The sequence below is a fragment of the Ahaetulla prasina genome, chromosome 7 (genome assembly GCF_028640845.1).
Source record: "Ahaetulla prasina isolate Xishuangbanna chromosome 7, ASM2864084v1, whole genome shotgun sequence".
Taxonomy (NCBI): domain Eukaryota; kingdom Metazoa; phylum Chordata; class Lepidosauria; order Squamata; family Colubridae; genus Ahaetulla; species Ahaetulla prasina.
The window spans coordinates 10,496,236-10,511,477 of NC_080545.1; the positions used below are offsets into that span (position 1 = coordinate 10,496,236).

The 15,242-nt window shown below is 47.2% G+C and overlaps 1 protein-coding gene across 1 annotated transcript in view; it reads left to right on the forward strand.

The window, feature by feature from the left end:
- Positions 1–15,242, forward strand: part of TSPAN9 (tetraspanin 9) — a 160,127-nt gene that overhangs the window by 63,792 nt on the left and 81,093 nt on the right. The window lies entirely within an intron of this gene.

A 15,242-nucleotide genomic window follows, 5' to 3' on the forward strand; every position in this document is an offset into this window, starting at 1 on the left:
CCCTCCCGGAAGCTCAGGGCAAACCTCCGTAGCCCAGGGAGGGCAAAAATCTCACTTCTACCATGGTGCCGGAGGCCGACTAGGCCAGAGGTCTCCAATCTTGGTCCCTTTAAGACTTGTGGACTTCAACTCCCAGAGTCCCTCAACCAGCAAAGCTGGCTGAGGAACTCTGGGAGTTTAAGTCCAAAAGTCTTAAAGGGACCAAGGTTGGAGACCTCTGGACTAGGCCACGCCCACCATGGCCATACACACACAGCAACCGGGCACAAAACCCCTTGATAAAATTTATGAAGCCCACCCCTGGGTCAAGCTATTCTCCAAAGCACCTGAAGGCAGGACAAGAAGCAACGGATGGAAAGTAATCAAGGAGAGAAGCAACCTAGAACTAAGGAGAAATTTCCTGACAGTTAGAACAATTAACCAGCGGAATGGCTTGCCTCCAGAAGTTGTGAGTACTCCAACACTGGAAGTTTTTAAGAAAAGATTGGACCATCATTTGTAAGTTTAGGAAGACCACACTTGGAATAGTTTTGGTCACCCCGTTTAAAAAAAGATGTTGAGACTCTGGAAAGAATGCAGAGAAGAGCAACAAAGGTGATTAGGGGACTGGAGGCTAAAACATATGAAGAACGGTTGCAGGAACTGGGTATGCCTAGTTTAATGAAAAGAAGGACTAGGGAAGACATGATAGCAGTGTTCCAGTTTCTCAGGGGCTGCCACAAAGAAGAGGGAGTCAAGCTATTCTCCAAAGCAGGAGTCTCCAACCTTGGTTCCTTTAAGACTTGTGGACTTCAACTCCCAGAGTCCCTCAGCCAGCAAAGCTCTGGGAGTTGAAATCAACAAGTCTTAAAGGGACCAAGGTTGGAGACCCCTGCTCCAAAGTACCTGAGGGCGGGACAAGAAGCAACAGGTGGAAACTAATCAAGGAGAGAAGCAACTTATAACTAAGGAGAAGATTCCCAACAGTTAGAAAAATTAATTAGTGGAACAACTTGCCTGCAGAAGTTGTGAATGCTCCAGCACTGGAAATTTTTAAGAAAAAATTGGATAACCATTTGTCTGAAGTGGTGTAGGGTTTCCTGCATGGGCAGGGGGTTGGACTAGAAGACCTTCAAGGTCCCTTCCAACTCTTCTCTTCTCTTCTCTTCTCTTCTCTTCTCTTCTCTTCTCTTCTCTTCTCTTCTCTTCTCTTCTCTTCTCTTCCCTTCCCTTCCCTTCCCTTCCCTTCCCTTCCCTTCCCTTCCCTTCTCTTTTCTTCTCTTCTCTTCTAATTCTCCTGCCCATTTGGCTGAAGGAAGAATATGTTGATTTCCAAACACAGAGCATTTGTTAAGAGGGCTTATGTTTTACAGCCAGAGTACTTGTGTAAAAATTAAACTAACTTACATTAAGGAAAGGTTTGCTTTAAAAAGCCTGACTTCAGGCATAAGAGAGAATATTGAGAAATGGCAGGGCAAGTATGTTGGGAAACAATAATAATATAATAATACCTGCTTTAGAAAAAGTTCCAAGGACGACTTCCGGTATCCGGCGGCAACGGACATCTGGAGGTGCCTCTCCTGCCTCCAGTGTCCGAATCCGGCCGCCTCCGAGGCCCTTAGGGGCCAGGTGTTCCGAAAAGGACACCTGCCGCACGGACGGCTCGCCAGGGGTCTCCCAGCCGACATACAGGACTGGGGGGACCGATGCTGGCGCGTCCTAGGCTCGGAGGGGTTCGGAGGCCTCAGGCCGCGGCCATTACTTTGGTCGTCGCCTGGGCCGCTGTGCCCGGTGACACCGGGGCTTTGGATTTATAATTGCAGCAGCCTGGTGGCGAACAGGGAACGGAGAAGAATTGAGGAAGGGAGAAGGGAAGGAGATATCGGCAAATGTGGTGGAGTGCTCCGGTGCGGGGGTTTCTCTCCCTGCGACTGGAAGGAGCACGAATCACTTTGGAGAGAGGAGAACTTAAAATAACAAGATTACGGTTTTGTGGAGCTCTGGAGAGAAGAGGTGATGGAGAAATTTAGGAGGGAGGGTTTGAGGCCCCTCCTCTGGGGAACAATGGTGGCGTCCAGCTTCCGCCTTCACTATGAGAATCTTGATGACATCACTTCCTTGACTTCCTGGTTGACTAACTGTACTCTGGACTCGTTGCTCCTGTGAGTGCCCCTGGTGGATCCGGAGGAAATTACAAGGATACTGTGCTTGCCTGAGGATTTTAAAAATTTTTAAATGGCAAAGGTCAGAGACCAACTGCTGGAGAAATGGAGAGAATTTTGGAAAAGTTATCTAATATGGACAAGAAACTGGATGAAATAAGAGCAGAAATTGTGACTATCCAAAAGGATTTAAAGGACACTCAACAAGTCTCAGCAGAAAACAAGCAGAAAGTGGAAGGTCTGGAGGGAGAGATGCGGGCAGTGCAGAAAAGAGAGGAGGCGACAGGCAATGCTGTGCTTGGACTACAGATGGATAAAATGTCTTATTTCCTTAGGTTTCAAAATCTGGAAGAAGTGGACCAAGAAGACTTGAGAGATGTTGTGACTAAACTGTTGGGAGAATTTCTTGGGAGAGGTGTTGACTTTATGAATTGGGATGTGGATCGAGCTTATAGAGTTAATTCAAAATATGCACGCATGCAGTTCCTAGAGAGGTTCATGTCAAATTTGTGAGAAGAGGCGAGATGAAATTCTTAGAAAACATAGGAGTGGGGCACTGACTTATAGGGGCAGGAGATAGCCATTCTGAGGCAGATTCCCAGACAGGTACGTGAAATGAGAAAGAAATATTACTTTTGTCAAGCAAATTGTACCAGAAGGAGTAGGCTTCAGATGGCTGATGCCAGAGGATTGATGATTTTCCGGGAGGGCATTACGAAAAAATTAGTACAATTGCGGAGGCTGCGGCCTCGTGGAGGAACACAAAGCCCTCCTGGAATTAGATGACCCAGGAGTTGAAGAAGGGAGGTTATAGACCATGGGAGGCGGCTGCCGCTGTTGCGGCCCTGGAGTTGGGTCAGGCTGAACCCAGAGTTCTGAGATCCAAAACTAGGAAGTGACAATGATATTTGGTATTGTGTTGGTTTTCCTTATTCTCCTTTGTATGATATTTTGATTATTCTTGACCCTTCTTTATTGCGTATGTAAGATTGATAAACTTAGCTACTTCGTATCACCTGCTTGCCATATGGCTGTTGTATGTGTTTAAAATTTTGAGTAAAATTCTTATCTTGTATAAGAAAAATGAAAATTTACCATACCTGATATGTATTTGTATAAACCTTTTTTGACCAATAAAACTTTTTGGAAGAAAAAAAAAAAAAAAAAAAAAAAAGAAAAAGTTCCAAGTGACAAAGGAGAGGGGCATTTTTAATTGGCTTTTAGATAATCTATCAAAAGGTGATAGACCGGATTACCGGCTGCCTCACTTAGCCAGGAATAAACGCCTGTGGATTTATAATGGATTTATAGTAATCTGCTTATCTCTTATCTCCCTTATCATTCAACCAAAACTCATTAGGGCCGGGAGAGTTTCAGCTTCTATCTAATTTTCTCGCTTGTGGGTGAGACTCAACCCATCCAAGTTGGAGCTTTTGCTTGAATGGGCAAAGCAAAAAACCCATCTCTTCCCCAAGGGCTTCCTTTCTCCTGGTTTATAATCCAAGCAGGATTAGTAGCATTAATGTACCCAGCTAGGCTGGCAGGCCGTGCCTGGAAAAACCACCCACAGTTGAATAAGCACACTGCTGTGTTTCTTAAAAAGTTGATTATTTGGCTTTTTTTTTTTTCCTAAGTTGCCTTTTGCAGCCGGACAAAGGCGGGCATTGTCCTCAACTTGTCTTTGGCAAGGGCCAACTCATTCTTCTCCAAAATCTTAGCTTCCTTCCATTCTTGGCATTCTAATATCTTCCATACATCCGGTCTTGGTTAAAAGAAAGATCCTACAGATAGAATTAGATGGAATCGCTCAGCGTTGCGACCGAGGCCCAAGTAGCGATTACCAAACATAATTCAGGCCTGGACAAATTTATTTTATTCAAACAGCTGAGAATTAATTCATTCTCAGCTTAGTCCAAAACAAATTATTCATAAACAGTCCTTGGCCTTATCGCCAAACTTTGTCATCTTTGACAACCTGCCAAAGGCTTTTCTTGGCAAAAACCCCACAAAGTTCAAGAGATGCTGCCAAGAAGCAATGAAATCAATGTTACTTTTCCACAAAGAACCCAATGGCTCATTGCTGCTCTCTTAAGCCTTATGGGAGTGGCCAATCATCTCTTGGCCTTACTCCTGAGTTGTCCTCTTTGCTTGAGCTGCTCTTGCCTTCTGGCAGCTCTTCTCATGCATGCACAAGGAACAGGCTCCTCCTGTTCCTCTGCCTCTCCGCTGTCTGCCTCTGGAGGCTCCGGAGTCCAAGCATTCCTCCCAGATGGCCCTGACCCCATCTCTGCCTCCAATGCAGAGCCCTCGTCTGGGCCTTTCCCTGACTTCAGGACTGGCCCATCGTCTTCCCCGGCCTCCTCACTGTCCGACTCCGCTGCCAGGTCTGCAGGCACCTGGCGGACCACAACACGTGGCTGGAAGAGACCTTGGAGGCAGGGGTAGGCTTCAAAAATTTAGGAAGGGGTTCTCTGCCCGGTTGCTGGGTGGGCGTGGCCATGATGGGCGTGGCCTAGTCAGCCTCCTGCACCACAGCAGCGTGGGCGTTTTTGCCCTCCTCAGGCTCTGGAGGCTTTCCTTGAGCCTCTGGGAAGGTAGAAACCGCCTTTCCAGGCTCTGGACGCCCTCTGGAGGCCACAACCTGTTTTTTGCCCTCCCTGAGCCTCTGTGCGTGCCCTGCACTTACCTGCATCCAAAACGGGCCACATGGGGATTCCTGGGAGGGGAGGGGTAGGCGGGGCCAGCCAGGAGTGGGATTTGGGGGTTCTCCGAACTGCATAGAATCTTCGCTAGACGTTCTCTTGAACCCACCACTACTTGGAAGTCTTTTGGTCCCAATCTCTTGTCCAAGGCAGGAGACCTTATACCATCTTGGAGAAATGGTTGTCCAAATCTTTTCTTGAAAACCTCCAGCGATGGAGCACCCACAGTGTCAGGAGGCCAGCTTTTCCATTGCTTAAGGTAAAGATAAAGGTTCCCCTCGCACATATGTGCTAGTTGTTCCCGACTCTAGGGGGCGGTGCTCATCTCCGTTTCAAAGCCGAAGAGCCAGCGCTGTCCGAAGACATCTCCGTGGTCATGTGACCGGCATGACTCAACGCCAAACGCTGTTACCTTCCCACCAAAGGTGGTCCCTATTTTTCTACTTGCATTTTTACATGCTTTCGAAACTGCTAGGTTGGCAGAAGGTGGGACAAGTAACGGGAGCTCATCCCGTTACACGGCAGCACTAGGGATTCGAACCGCTGAGCTGCCGATCTTTCGATCGACAAGCTCAACGTCTTAGCCACTAAGCCACCAGGTCCCTTTTCCATTGCTTACTTGTTCTCAATTAATAGCAATAGCACTTATACATATCCTGCCCCCATAGTGTTTTACAGCTCTCTCTCTAAGCGGTTTACAAAGTTAGCCTATTTCCCCCAATAATCAGGCTCCTCGTTTTACCAACTTGGCAAGGATGGAAGGGTGAGTCAACCTTGAGCAGGTCAGGATCGAACTCCCGGCAGTGGGCAGAGTCAGCCTGCAATACCGCATTCTAACCACCAGGGCTCTTAATTCTTAAGAGAATTCTTAAGAGAATTTAGCTCTTTTCGTAAGGAATGCAGGTAGTCCTCTGTTCATTTAGTGACTGTTGAAAGTTACAACGGCACTGAAAGAAGTGACTTGCGGCCATTTTTCACAATCGCAACCTTTGTAGCATCCCCATGTGACTGTGTGATCTAAACTGAGATGCTTGGCAACTGGTTCATACCAAGGTCATGTGGTCACGATTTGAACGGCAAAATCAATGGGGGAAGCGAGATTCACTTAACAACCGTGTCCCTAACTTATCAACTGCAGTGATTCACTTAATAACCGTGGCAAGAAAGGTCATAAAAATGGGACAAAACTCGCTTAACAGATGTCTCCCCTTAACAGCACGGATTTTGGGCTCAGTTGTGGTTGTAAGTTGAGGACTACCTGTAGCCTTAATCTAGGATCATCATCGTCTCCTTTTAACGACCCTATCATCCCTTGCAGGGTGCAGTCTGGCCAACTGAATGGAGCTGAGTGTTTACTGGCCGGATGCCCTTCCTGTCGCCAAGGCAGAGTTTTGTTCAGCAGATAAATTCCCAGACAGAGAAATATCTGCCTCTACCTAGGATCGAACTCACAGCCTCCCGATTGTGAGGCGAGAGCTCCACCTCTAGGCCACCGCGCCACTCTTCCCTTAAACTAGGATCTTCCTGATTGTTTCCTTGCTAGGGAATTTGGAGAGCAAAGGAGCCTTTGGCCATATTTGATGAACCTTAAGGATTATACTGGCAGGCCCAGCAACTGGTAAAATATGGGGCTGATTTTTTTCCCGTTGCCCGAACTGTTCCATTGCCAGTTCAGCTGATGCTTTGGAGTGGCACCCGACGGCAGTCTCACCTGGAGAATATTTCAGTCATCTTGCCTGGCAGGGATTAGAGGAGGGATGCCTGGCAGAGAGCAAACCATTCTTGGCAGAAACACTGCTGCGAAGCTGATGCTGGAAGGCAGTTGTGAACGCTGGCACTTCCTGCTTACTTCTTGATCACTGGAACCAAGAGGGATGAAACTAAGCGTGAAACTAAATTAAACTAAACTAAAAGATGATCAAGGGATTGTGGTGGCTTAGTGGCTAAGACGCTGAGCTTGTCAGTCGAAAGGTTGGCAGTTCAGCGGTTCGAATCCCTAGTGCCGCGTAACGGGGTGAGCTCCCGTTACTTGTCTTAGCTTCCGCCAACCTAGCAGTTCGAAAGCAGGTAAAAAAATGCCAGTAGAAAAATATGGACCACCTTTGGTGGGAAGGGAACAGCGTTCCGTGTGCCTTTGGCATATAGTCATGCCGGCCACATGACTATGGAGACGTCTTTGGACAGCGCTGGCTCTTTGGCTTTGAAACAGAGATGAGCACTGCCCCCTAGAGTCGGGAACGACTAGCACGTATGTGCGAGGGGAACCTTTACCTTTACCTAAAAGATGATCAAAGGCATGGAGACTAAAACATATGAAGAACGGCTGCAGGATTGGGGTCCGGCTAGTCTAGAGAAAAGAAGGACAGGGTGGTGGGGGATGATAGGAGTCTTCCAGTATTTGAGAGGCTGCCCCAAAGAGGAGGGGATCAATTTATTTTCCAAAGCACCGGAAGGCAAGAGGAGAAACTTTAGATAGAAATGAGTCAAGGAGAGAATCAACCTGGAATTAAGGAGAAACTTCCTAATAGTGAGGCATAGTCCCTTCCCTTCCCTTCCCTTCCCTTCCCTTCCATTCCATTCCATTCCATTCCATTCCATTCCATTCTCTCTTCTCTTCTCTTCTCTTCTCTTCTCTTCTCTTCTCTTCTCTTCTCTTCTCTTCTCTTCTCTTCTCTTCTCTTCTCTTCCCTTCCCTTCCCTTCCCTTCCCTTCCCTTCCCTTCCATTCCATTCCATTCCATTCCATTCCATTCCATTCCATTCCATTCCATTCTCTCTTCTCTTCTCTTCTCTTCTCTTCTCTTCTCTTCTCTTCTCTTCTCTTCTCTTCTCTTCTCTTCTCTTCTCTTCTCTTCTCTTCTCTTCTCTTCCTTCCCTTCCCTCCCCGTCCCTCCCTCCCTTCCATTCCTTCCTTCCCTTCTCTTCTCTTCCTCCCTCTCCTCCCTCCTTCCATTCCATTCCATTCCAGTCCAGTCCAGTCAGTCCAGTCCAGTCCAGTCCAGTCCAGTCCAGTCCAGTCAGTCCAGTCCATTCCATTCCATTCCCTCTTCTCTTCTCTTCTCTTCTCTTCTCTTCTCTTCTCTTCTCTTCTCTTCTCTTCTCTTCTCTTCCCTTCCCTCCCCCGTCCCCTCCCCTCCCCTCCCCTTCCATTCCCTTCCCTTCCCTTCTCTTCTCTTCCCTACCCTCTCCCCTCCCCTCCCCTTCCATTCCATTCCATTCCATTCCAGTCCAGTCCAGTCCAGTCCAGTCCATTCCATTCCCCTCTTCTCTTCTCTTCTCTTCTCTTCTCTTCTCTTCTCTTCTCTTCTCTTCTCTTCTCTTCTCTTCTCTTCTCTTCCCTTCCCCTCTCCTCTCCCTTCCCTTCTTTCTCTTCTCTTCTCTTCTCTTCTCTTCTCTTCTCTTCTCTTCCCTTCCCTTCCCTTCCCTTCCCTTCCCTTCCCTTCCCTTCCCTTCCCTCCCCTCTCCTCTCCTCCCCTCCTCTCCTCCCCTCTCCCCTGCCCTCCCCTCCCTTTCCTTTCCATTCCATTCCATGTTACTAATTTAACAACTGAGGTTATTTACTCCACAAAAGCGACAAGCAAAGTTGTAAAACGGGTGAAAACTCACTTAACAGACATCTCCCTTAACAGTATAAATCTTGGGCTCCATTATGGTCGTACGTCGAGGACTACCCATTAGAGAAATGTTCAGTCCGGGACAAGAGAAGGAAGGAAGAGCAGCAATAAAAAAGACCTACCATGTCGGGAGGGCTCCACATTTTGTTTTTTGTTTTCCCCCCCCTAAATTTAGTGGTTGATTTCACATCGGTTCATCCCGGCCTTCCCCAAGTTTCTCAGAGAGAGGAGCTCAGCATCTGGGGAACTTTTAAGCTTTCGATAAGATGACGCATCACTTCAGCTGCTGGCTCCGATTTCTAAGAAAGGATTATTCTTATTTAGAAGCCCCCAGGTTGGGTTTCTGCCCCCTGGTCCCCCCTCCCCACTTCTTCCTCACGGAAAAGCTACTTGTAACGTATAGATTTAATTATCGGGCAGAAATCTCACTGGGCCAGCCACATTCTTGCCATTCTTTTCTCACAGGCAAATATATGTATATATATATATATATTGAACCACTTGTTAGCTAACATGTCCGGCTCTCTGACATTTCCTGCCACCTTAAAGAACAGAACGGGGCTCCCTTTTTTTAAAAGGGGGGGGAGCTGAAACAAATCTCGAAGGGCAATTGAACCACAGGTGTGATGCCTGGAATTGGGGGGGGGGGGGTTTGTAGAATTTCCCCAGAGGATAATTTTCAGCCTTGTCAAGAAAGCAATTGTTCTTTAAGGATAATGTAGCAGTGATGGTGGGTTTCTACCGGTTCGTGGGAACCGGTAGCGGCGGCAGCAGGAGACTCTGTCCACCCGCCTGGATGCTTCTGCGCATGCGAGCCCGCACACGCCCATGAACTAACCAGTAGCGACAGGTTTTGAAACCCGCCCCTGTAATGTAGGTAAAGAAATGGTCGATCCTAAAGGAAACCAACCCTTAGAAGGATAGATTGTTGTTGTCAGTTGCGAAGTTGTCTCCGACCCATCGTGACCCCATGGACAACATTCCTCCAGGCCTTCCTGGCCTCTACCATCCTCTGGAGTCCATTTAAGCTCATGCCGACTGCTTCAGTGACTCCATCCAGCCACCTCGTTCTCCGTCGTCCCCTTCTTCTTTTGCCCTCCATCGTTCCCAGCATGAGGGTCTTCTCCAGGGAGTCCTTCCTTCTCATTAGGTGACCAAAGGATTTGAGTTTCCTCTTCAGGATCTGGCCTTCTAAAGAGCAGTCAGGGTTGATTTCCTCTAGGACTGACCAGTTGGATCGCCTTGCAGTCCAAGGGACTCGCAGGAATCTTCTCCAGCACCAGAGTTCAAAGGCCTCAGTTCTTTGGCGCTCAGCCTTTCTTATGGTCCAACCTTCACAGCCATACATTGCAACTGGGAAAGGATAGATTACTGAAGCCGAAACTCAAATTCTTTGGCCACCAAATGAAAAGACTGGAAAAGACCCTGATATTGGGAAATATCTCTTTATAATGCCTCAGTAAGGCATTCCACATGGAATACTGCATCCAAGTTTGGTCACCACGATGTACAAAAGATGTTGAGACTCTAGAAAGAGTGCAGAGAAGAGCAACAAAGTTGATTTGGGGACTGGAGGATAAAACACATGAAGAACGGTTGCAGGAACTGGGTATGTCTAGTTTAATGAAAAGAAGGACTAGGGGTGCCATGATAGCAGTCTTCCAATATCTAAGGGGCTGCTGTATAGAAGGGTGTGTGTGTTCAAGCTAAGAACTGTGGCAAGGAAAGATGTAAATGGGGGGAAAAAGTCACTTTAAGAAATGTTTCGTTGAGCAGCAGAAATTTTGGGCTCAATTGTGGTCGTAAATCGAGGACTCCCTGTGCTGAAACTGCATCTTGCAAAGATGCAGGTGAATATCTGGATTAAAATTATTGCGATTAGAAGGTGGTACCAAGCTGCATCATTGATGGGGCCCATTGCCAGCTCTCCAAACAAGATGTAGATATATGTAGTCCTTGAGGTACGACCATTTCACTTAATAAACCATTCAAAGTTACAATTTACCTGAAAAAAAGGGGACGTGTGACCCAGATCTTTAGGAGAAAGTTGACTCCACAAAGCTGAATGTAATCAAGACTTTTAAAATAAATTCAGTGTAGGGTTAAAGAAGAATCCATAGGAAAGAGAAGTCTGAGATAGCAATAGCACTTAGATTTATATACCGCTTCACCGTGCTTTACAGCCCTTTCTAAGCTGTTTACAGAATCAGCCTATTGCCCCCAATAATCTGGGCCCTCATTTTACCCACCTCGGAAGGATGGAAGGCTGAATCAACCTTGAGCCAGTCAAGATTGAACTGCTAGCAGTGGGCAGAGTCTGCCTGCAATACTGCATTGTAACCACTGCGCTCCTGCAGCTTAAATAACAATAGCAATAGCACTTAGACTTTTATACAGCTTCATATTCTTTACAGGCCTCTCTAAGTGGTTTAGTTAGTCAACATATTGCCCCCAACAATCTGGGTCCTCAGTTTACCAACCTCGGAAGGATGGAAGCCTGAGTCAGTCAAGATTGAACTACTGGCAGTCAGCAGAATTAGCCTGCAATACTGCATTCTAACCGCCGCGCCACCACGGCTTAGATAACAATAGCAATAGCAGACTTATATACCGCCTCACAGTGCTTTACAGTGTTGTGTCTTGTCCGATCTCACCACAGCCGGGGCCTTCTTATCTGCTTCTGAACACGGAGGAATGTCCTAGTATGCCTCCCGGCCCCAGCCCTGGCTCCATGCCCAGGCAAACGGAGCAACTAGACCCCTCCTCCTCCACAGCATGTGAGCCTGAGGAAGGTCAATTGCCAACAGCTGCAGACTGGAGTGACCCTCGCGTCAGAAGACTTGATAGGCGGAGGCAACAGAAGGAAGGGAGGGGCAGGCCTGGATAAGTGCTGAGTCATGAAGCCACACCCCATGGCCTATATAAAGGATCTGCTTTCTGGCATTCTCTGAGTCAGGCAAAGTCTAAACATATCTTGCTGAAGTCACTTTCTGGTCTCCTGCCTGCCCTGAGGACTTTGCTAGGACTTTGGCAGAGCTGCAGAGGCACACCTGATTCGGATTTCCCTGACCCGGCCGTCAGCGGAGGAGTGGGACACGACATACAGCCCTCTCTAACCTGTTTACAGAATCAGTCTATTGCCCCCAATAATTTGAGTCCTCATTTTATCGTCCTCAGAAGGACGGAAGGCTGAGTCAGCCTTGAGCCTGGGGAGATTCGAACTGCCAAATTGCAGGCAGCCGGCAGCTGGCAGAAGTAGCCCTGCAGTATTACACTCTGACCACTGCGCCACCGCGACTCTTGACCTCAAATAGTATGAATTATTTGCATCTGTCTTCGTGGCACACAATACAGGGCAGATAGTGGAGCCTGTGTGGACTTTTCTGCACAGAGAAACGCGACAGCGACTATGAAGTAGCCAGCGAAGATATTTTAGGACATCCTGAGAGACAGAACTGCAATAAATCGTCGGGTCCCGATGGCATCCACTCGAGCTCCGGGCAAAGCTATGCAACTTGCAAATGTGTCTCTCAACTCGGGCTCGGTGCCAGAGAGTTGGAACATAGACAATGTGGCACCAGCTTCTAATAGGGGGAGCCCTAGGTGGTTATAGGCCAGAATTAAGATTAGGGTTTTATTGACAGGTGCAGTATAAACGGATGTTTTGGGAGCTGTTTGTGAGGATCGTATTAGCTGATCTGGTCAGCTTTGCTTCCTCAAAAAGTCTGGTTCTTCAAACAAGGAACATTCCTTGGATGGCCCTGGCTTGGAGAACAGAAACTGAAGGGCAAACCAATTCACTGCAGACTAGGAGGAAGTTAAATGAATACAAATGACTCTCTTGCATTTAGAATAGATTAGAATTAGAATTAGAATAGAATAGAATAGAATAGAATAGAATAGAATAGAATAGAATAGAATAGAATAGAATAGAATAGAATAGAATAGAATAGAATAGAAAATGGAATGGAATGGAATGGAATAGAATAGAATAACAGAAGGGTCCTTGGAGGTCTTCTAGTCCAACCCCCTGCTTAGGCAGGAAACCCTACACCACTTCTGACAAATGGTTATCCAATCTCTTCTGAAAAAATGTTCAGTGTTAGAGCATTCACAACTTCTGGAGGCAACTTGTTCCACTAATTAATTGTTCTCACTGTCAGGAAACTTCTCCTTAGTTCTAAGTTGCTTCTCTCCTTCATTAGTTTCTCTCCACCCATTGCTTCTTGTCCTGCCTTCAGGTGCTTTGGAGAATAGCTTGACTCCCTCTTCTTTGCGTCAGCCGCTGAGATATTGGAAGACTGCTATCAGGTCTCCCCTAGTCCTTCTTTTCTTTAAACTAGACATACAACCCAGTTCCTGCAACCGTTCTTTATATGTTTTAGCCCCCAGTCTCCTAATCATCTTTGTTGCTCTTCTCTGCACTCTTTCTAGGGTCCCAATGACTTTTTTATACCGTGGCGACCAAAATTTAGTACCCAACAGTCAAAGAATCTCTCTCTACGGCCTCCATTTCCTTGCTCCAGATCTAAATTTTAATCTTTCCTTCTCCTGCCCCTTTTAAATTGAAACTATCTGTGTAAGGTGTGCCATCTGGCCAATATTTAGCCAGCTTGCTAATTAGAATATGGAGAGAGATTTTTTCAAATGCCTTCAGGAGGGTGGTATGGATTATATAAAGGAAGTTGTTCAGATCGGGACATTGAAATGAGCTCAACATTTATGCTGCTAAGCAGGGCATTTTTTAAGTGAATTTTACTCCATTTTACGATCTCCCTTGCCGTGGTGGTTAAGTGAATCACTGCAGTTATGAAGTTCATAGCCCGGTTGTTAAGTAAACCTGGGTTCCCTATTGATTTTGCTTGTCACAAAAGAGGATCACATGACCCCGAGACATTGCAATTATGATAAACACGACTCAGTTCCCAAGTGTTGAAATTTTGATCACATGACTATGGGGATGCTGCAATAGTCATCAGTGTGAAAAGGGTCTTCAGTTGCGCTTTCCGTGCCGTTGTAATTTTGAACAGTCACTAAATGAATTGACTGAGTGGTGCGGTGGCCTAGAGGTGGAGCTCTCGCCTCACAATCAGGAGGCTGTGAGTTCGATCCTAGGTAGAGGCAGATATTTCTCTCCCTGGACACAATCAGAATATATCTGCTGAACAAAACTCCGCATTGGCGACAGGGAAGGGCATCCGGCCAGTAAAACACTCAGCTCCATTCAGATGCCCAGACTCCCAACCCGCAAGGGATGATGGGGTCGTTAAAATAAGATGATGATGACTAAATGAATTGTGTAAATCAAGGACCAGATGTTCTGTGTATAGGTGACTTTGGCTGCTCCTGAAATAGGTGTTGTGGTCCGCCAGCAGCCTGCGGAGCTGGCAATGGAGTCAGACAGCAATGAGGCTGAGGAAGAACATGGGCCAGTCCTGGAGGCTGGGGAAGGCCTGGATGAGGGCTCTGTGTCGGAGGCTGAGGTGGGGCCAGGGCCATCAGGGAGTGATGTGCAGGCTCCAGAGCCTCCAGAGGCTGACAGTAGTGAGGCAGAGGAACAGGAGGAGCCTGTTCCTAATGCACGCATGAGAAGAGCTGCCAGAAGGCAAGAGCAGCTCAAGCAAAGAGGACAACTCAGGAGTAAGGCCAAGAGATGATTGGCCCCTCCCATAAGGCTTAAAAGACCAGCAACGGCATTTGGGCTCTTTGTCGGAAAACAACGTTGATAGCCTTGCTCCTTCTCTTGCTGCATTTATTTCTTGTCGGCATCTTCTGCTTTTGAACTTTTGCCAAGAAAAGCCTTTGACTGTTTGCCTAATTAGACCAAGGTTGGTGATAAGACTGAAGAATTGTGTTATGAAGAATTTGCTTTGATTTAGCTTGGACGACAACTGAGAAGGAGTTAATTCTCAGCTGTTCTAATAAAGTCTGTTTGTTTTTGAACTGATTGCGTCTGCTACTACCTACTTGGGCCTGGGTTACAACAGTAGGATAGGGCCTGTTCTCTACTTGAATAGGAGATCACCAGAAAATATTGGATTGGAAGGTGGACCTTGGAAAGAAGACAGTGACAAAAGCAGATGGGAGTTGTCCATGAAGTTATCAATTGCTGAACTTAACTTACAAGAGACTTTGCTAAGGGTAGTTTTATCCGGTCAGAAAAGATTTGTTCTTGACAGATTGATTAGCACAACATGGTTTTCAAGGTGTTTTCAGGCTGCCTTGAAATACGAAATGAAGGGCAAAGTTAGTATTTCACTTTGTGTAGTGCTGTGATGCTACTGTATGTGGAAAAGGCCTTGGGGACCAGGGGGAAAGATGTTGCCTAAGGAACAGTCAGATAAAAGAGTGTTGTGGCCCATCAGTGGCCAGCGGAGCTGGAGGCAGATTCAGATAGTGAGGAGGTTGGTGTTGTGGTCCGCCAGCAGCCTGCTAAGCTGGCAATGGAGTCAGACAGTGATGAGGCTGAGGAAGAACATGGGTCAGTCCTGGAGGGTGGGGAAGGCCCGGATGAGGGCTCTGCATCAGAGGAAGAGGTGGGGCCAGGGTCATCAGGGATGATGTGCGGACTCCAGAGCCTCCAGAGGCTGACAGTAGTGAGGCAGAGGAACAGGAGGAGCCTGTTCCTAATGCATGCATGAGAAGAGCTGCCAGAAGGCAAGAGCAGCTCAAGCAAAGAGGACAACTCGGGAGTAGGGCCAAGAGATGATTGGCCCCTCCCATAAGGCTTAAAAGACCAGCAACGGCATTTGGGCTCTTTGTCGGAAAACAACGTTGATAGCCTTG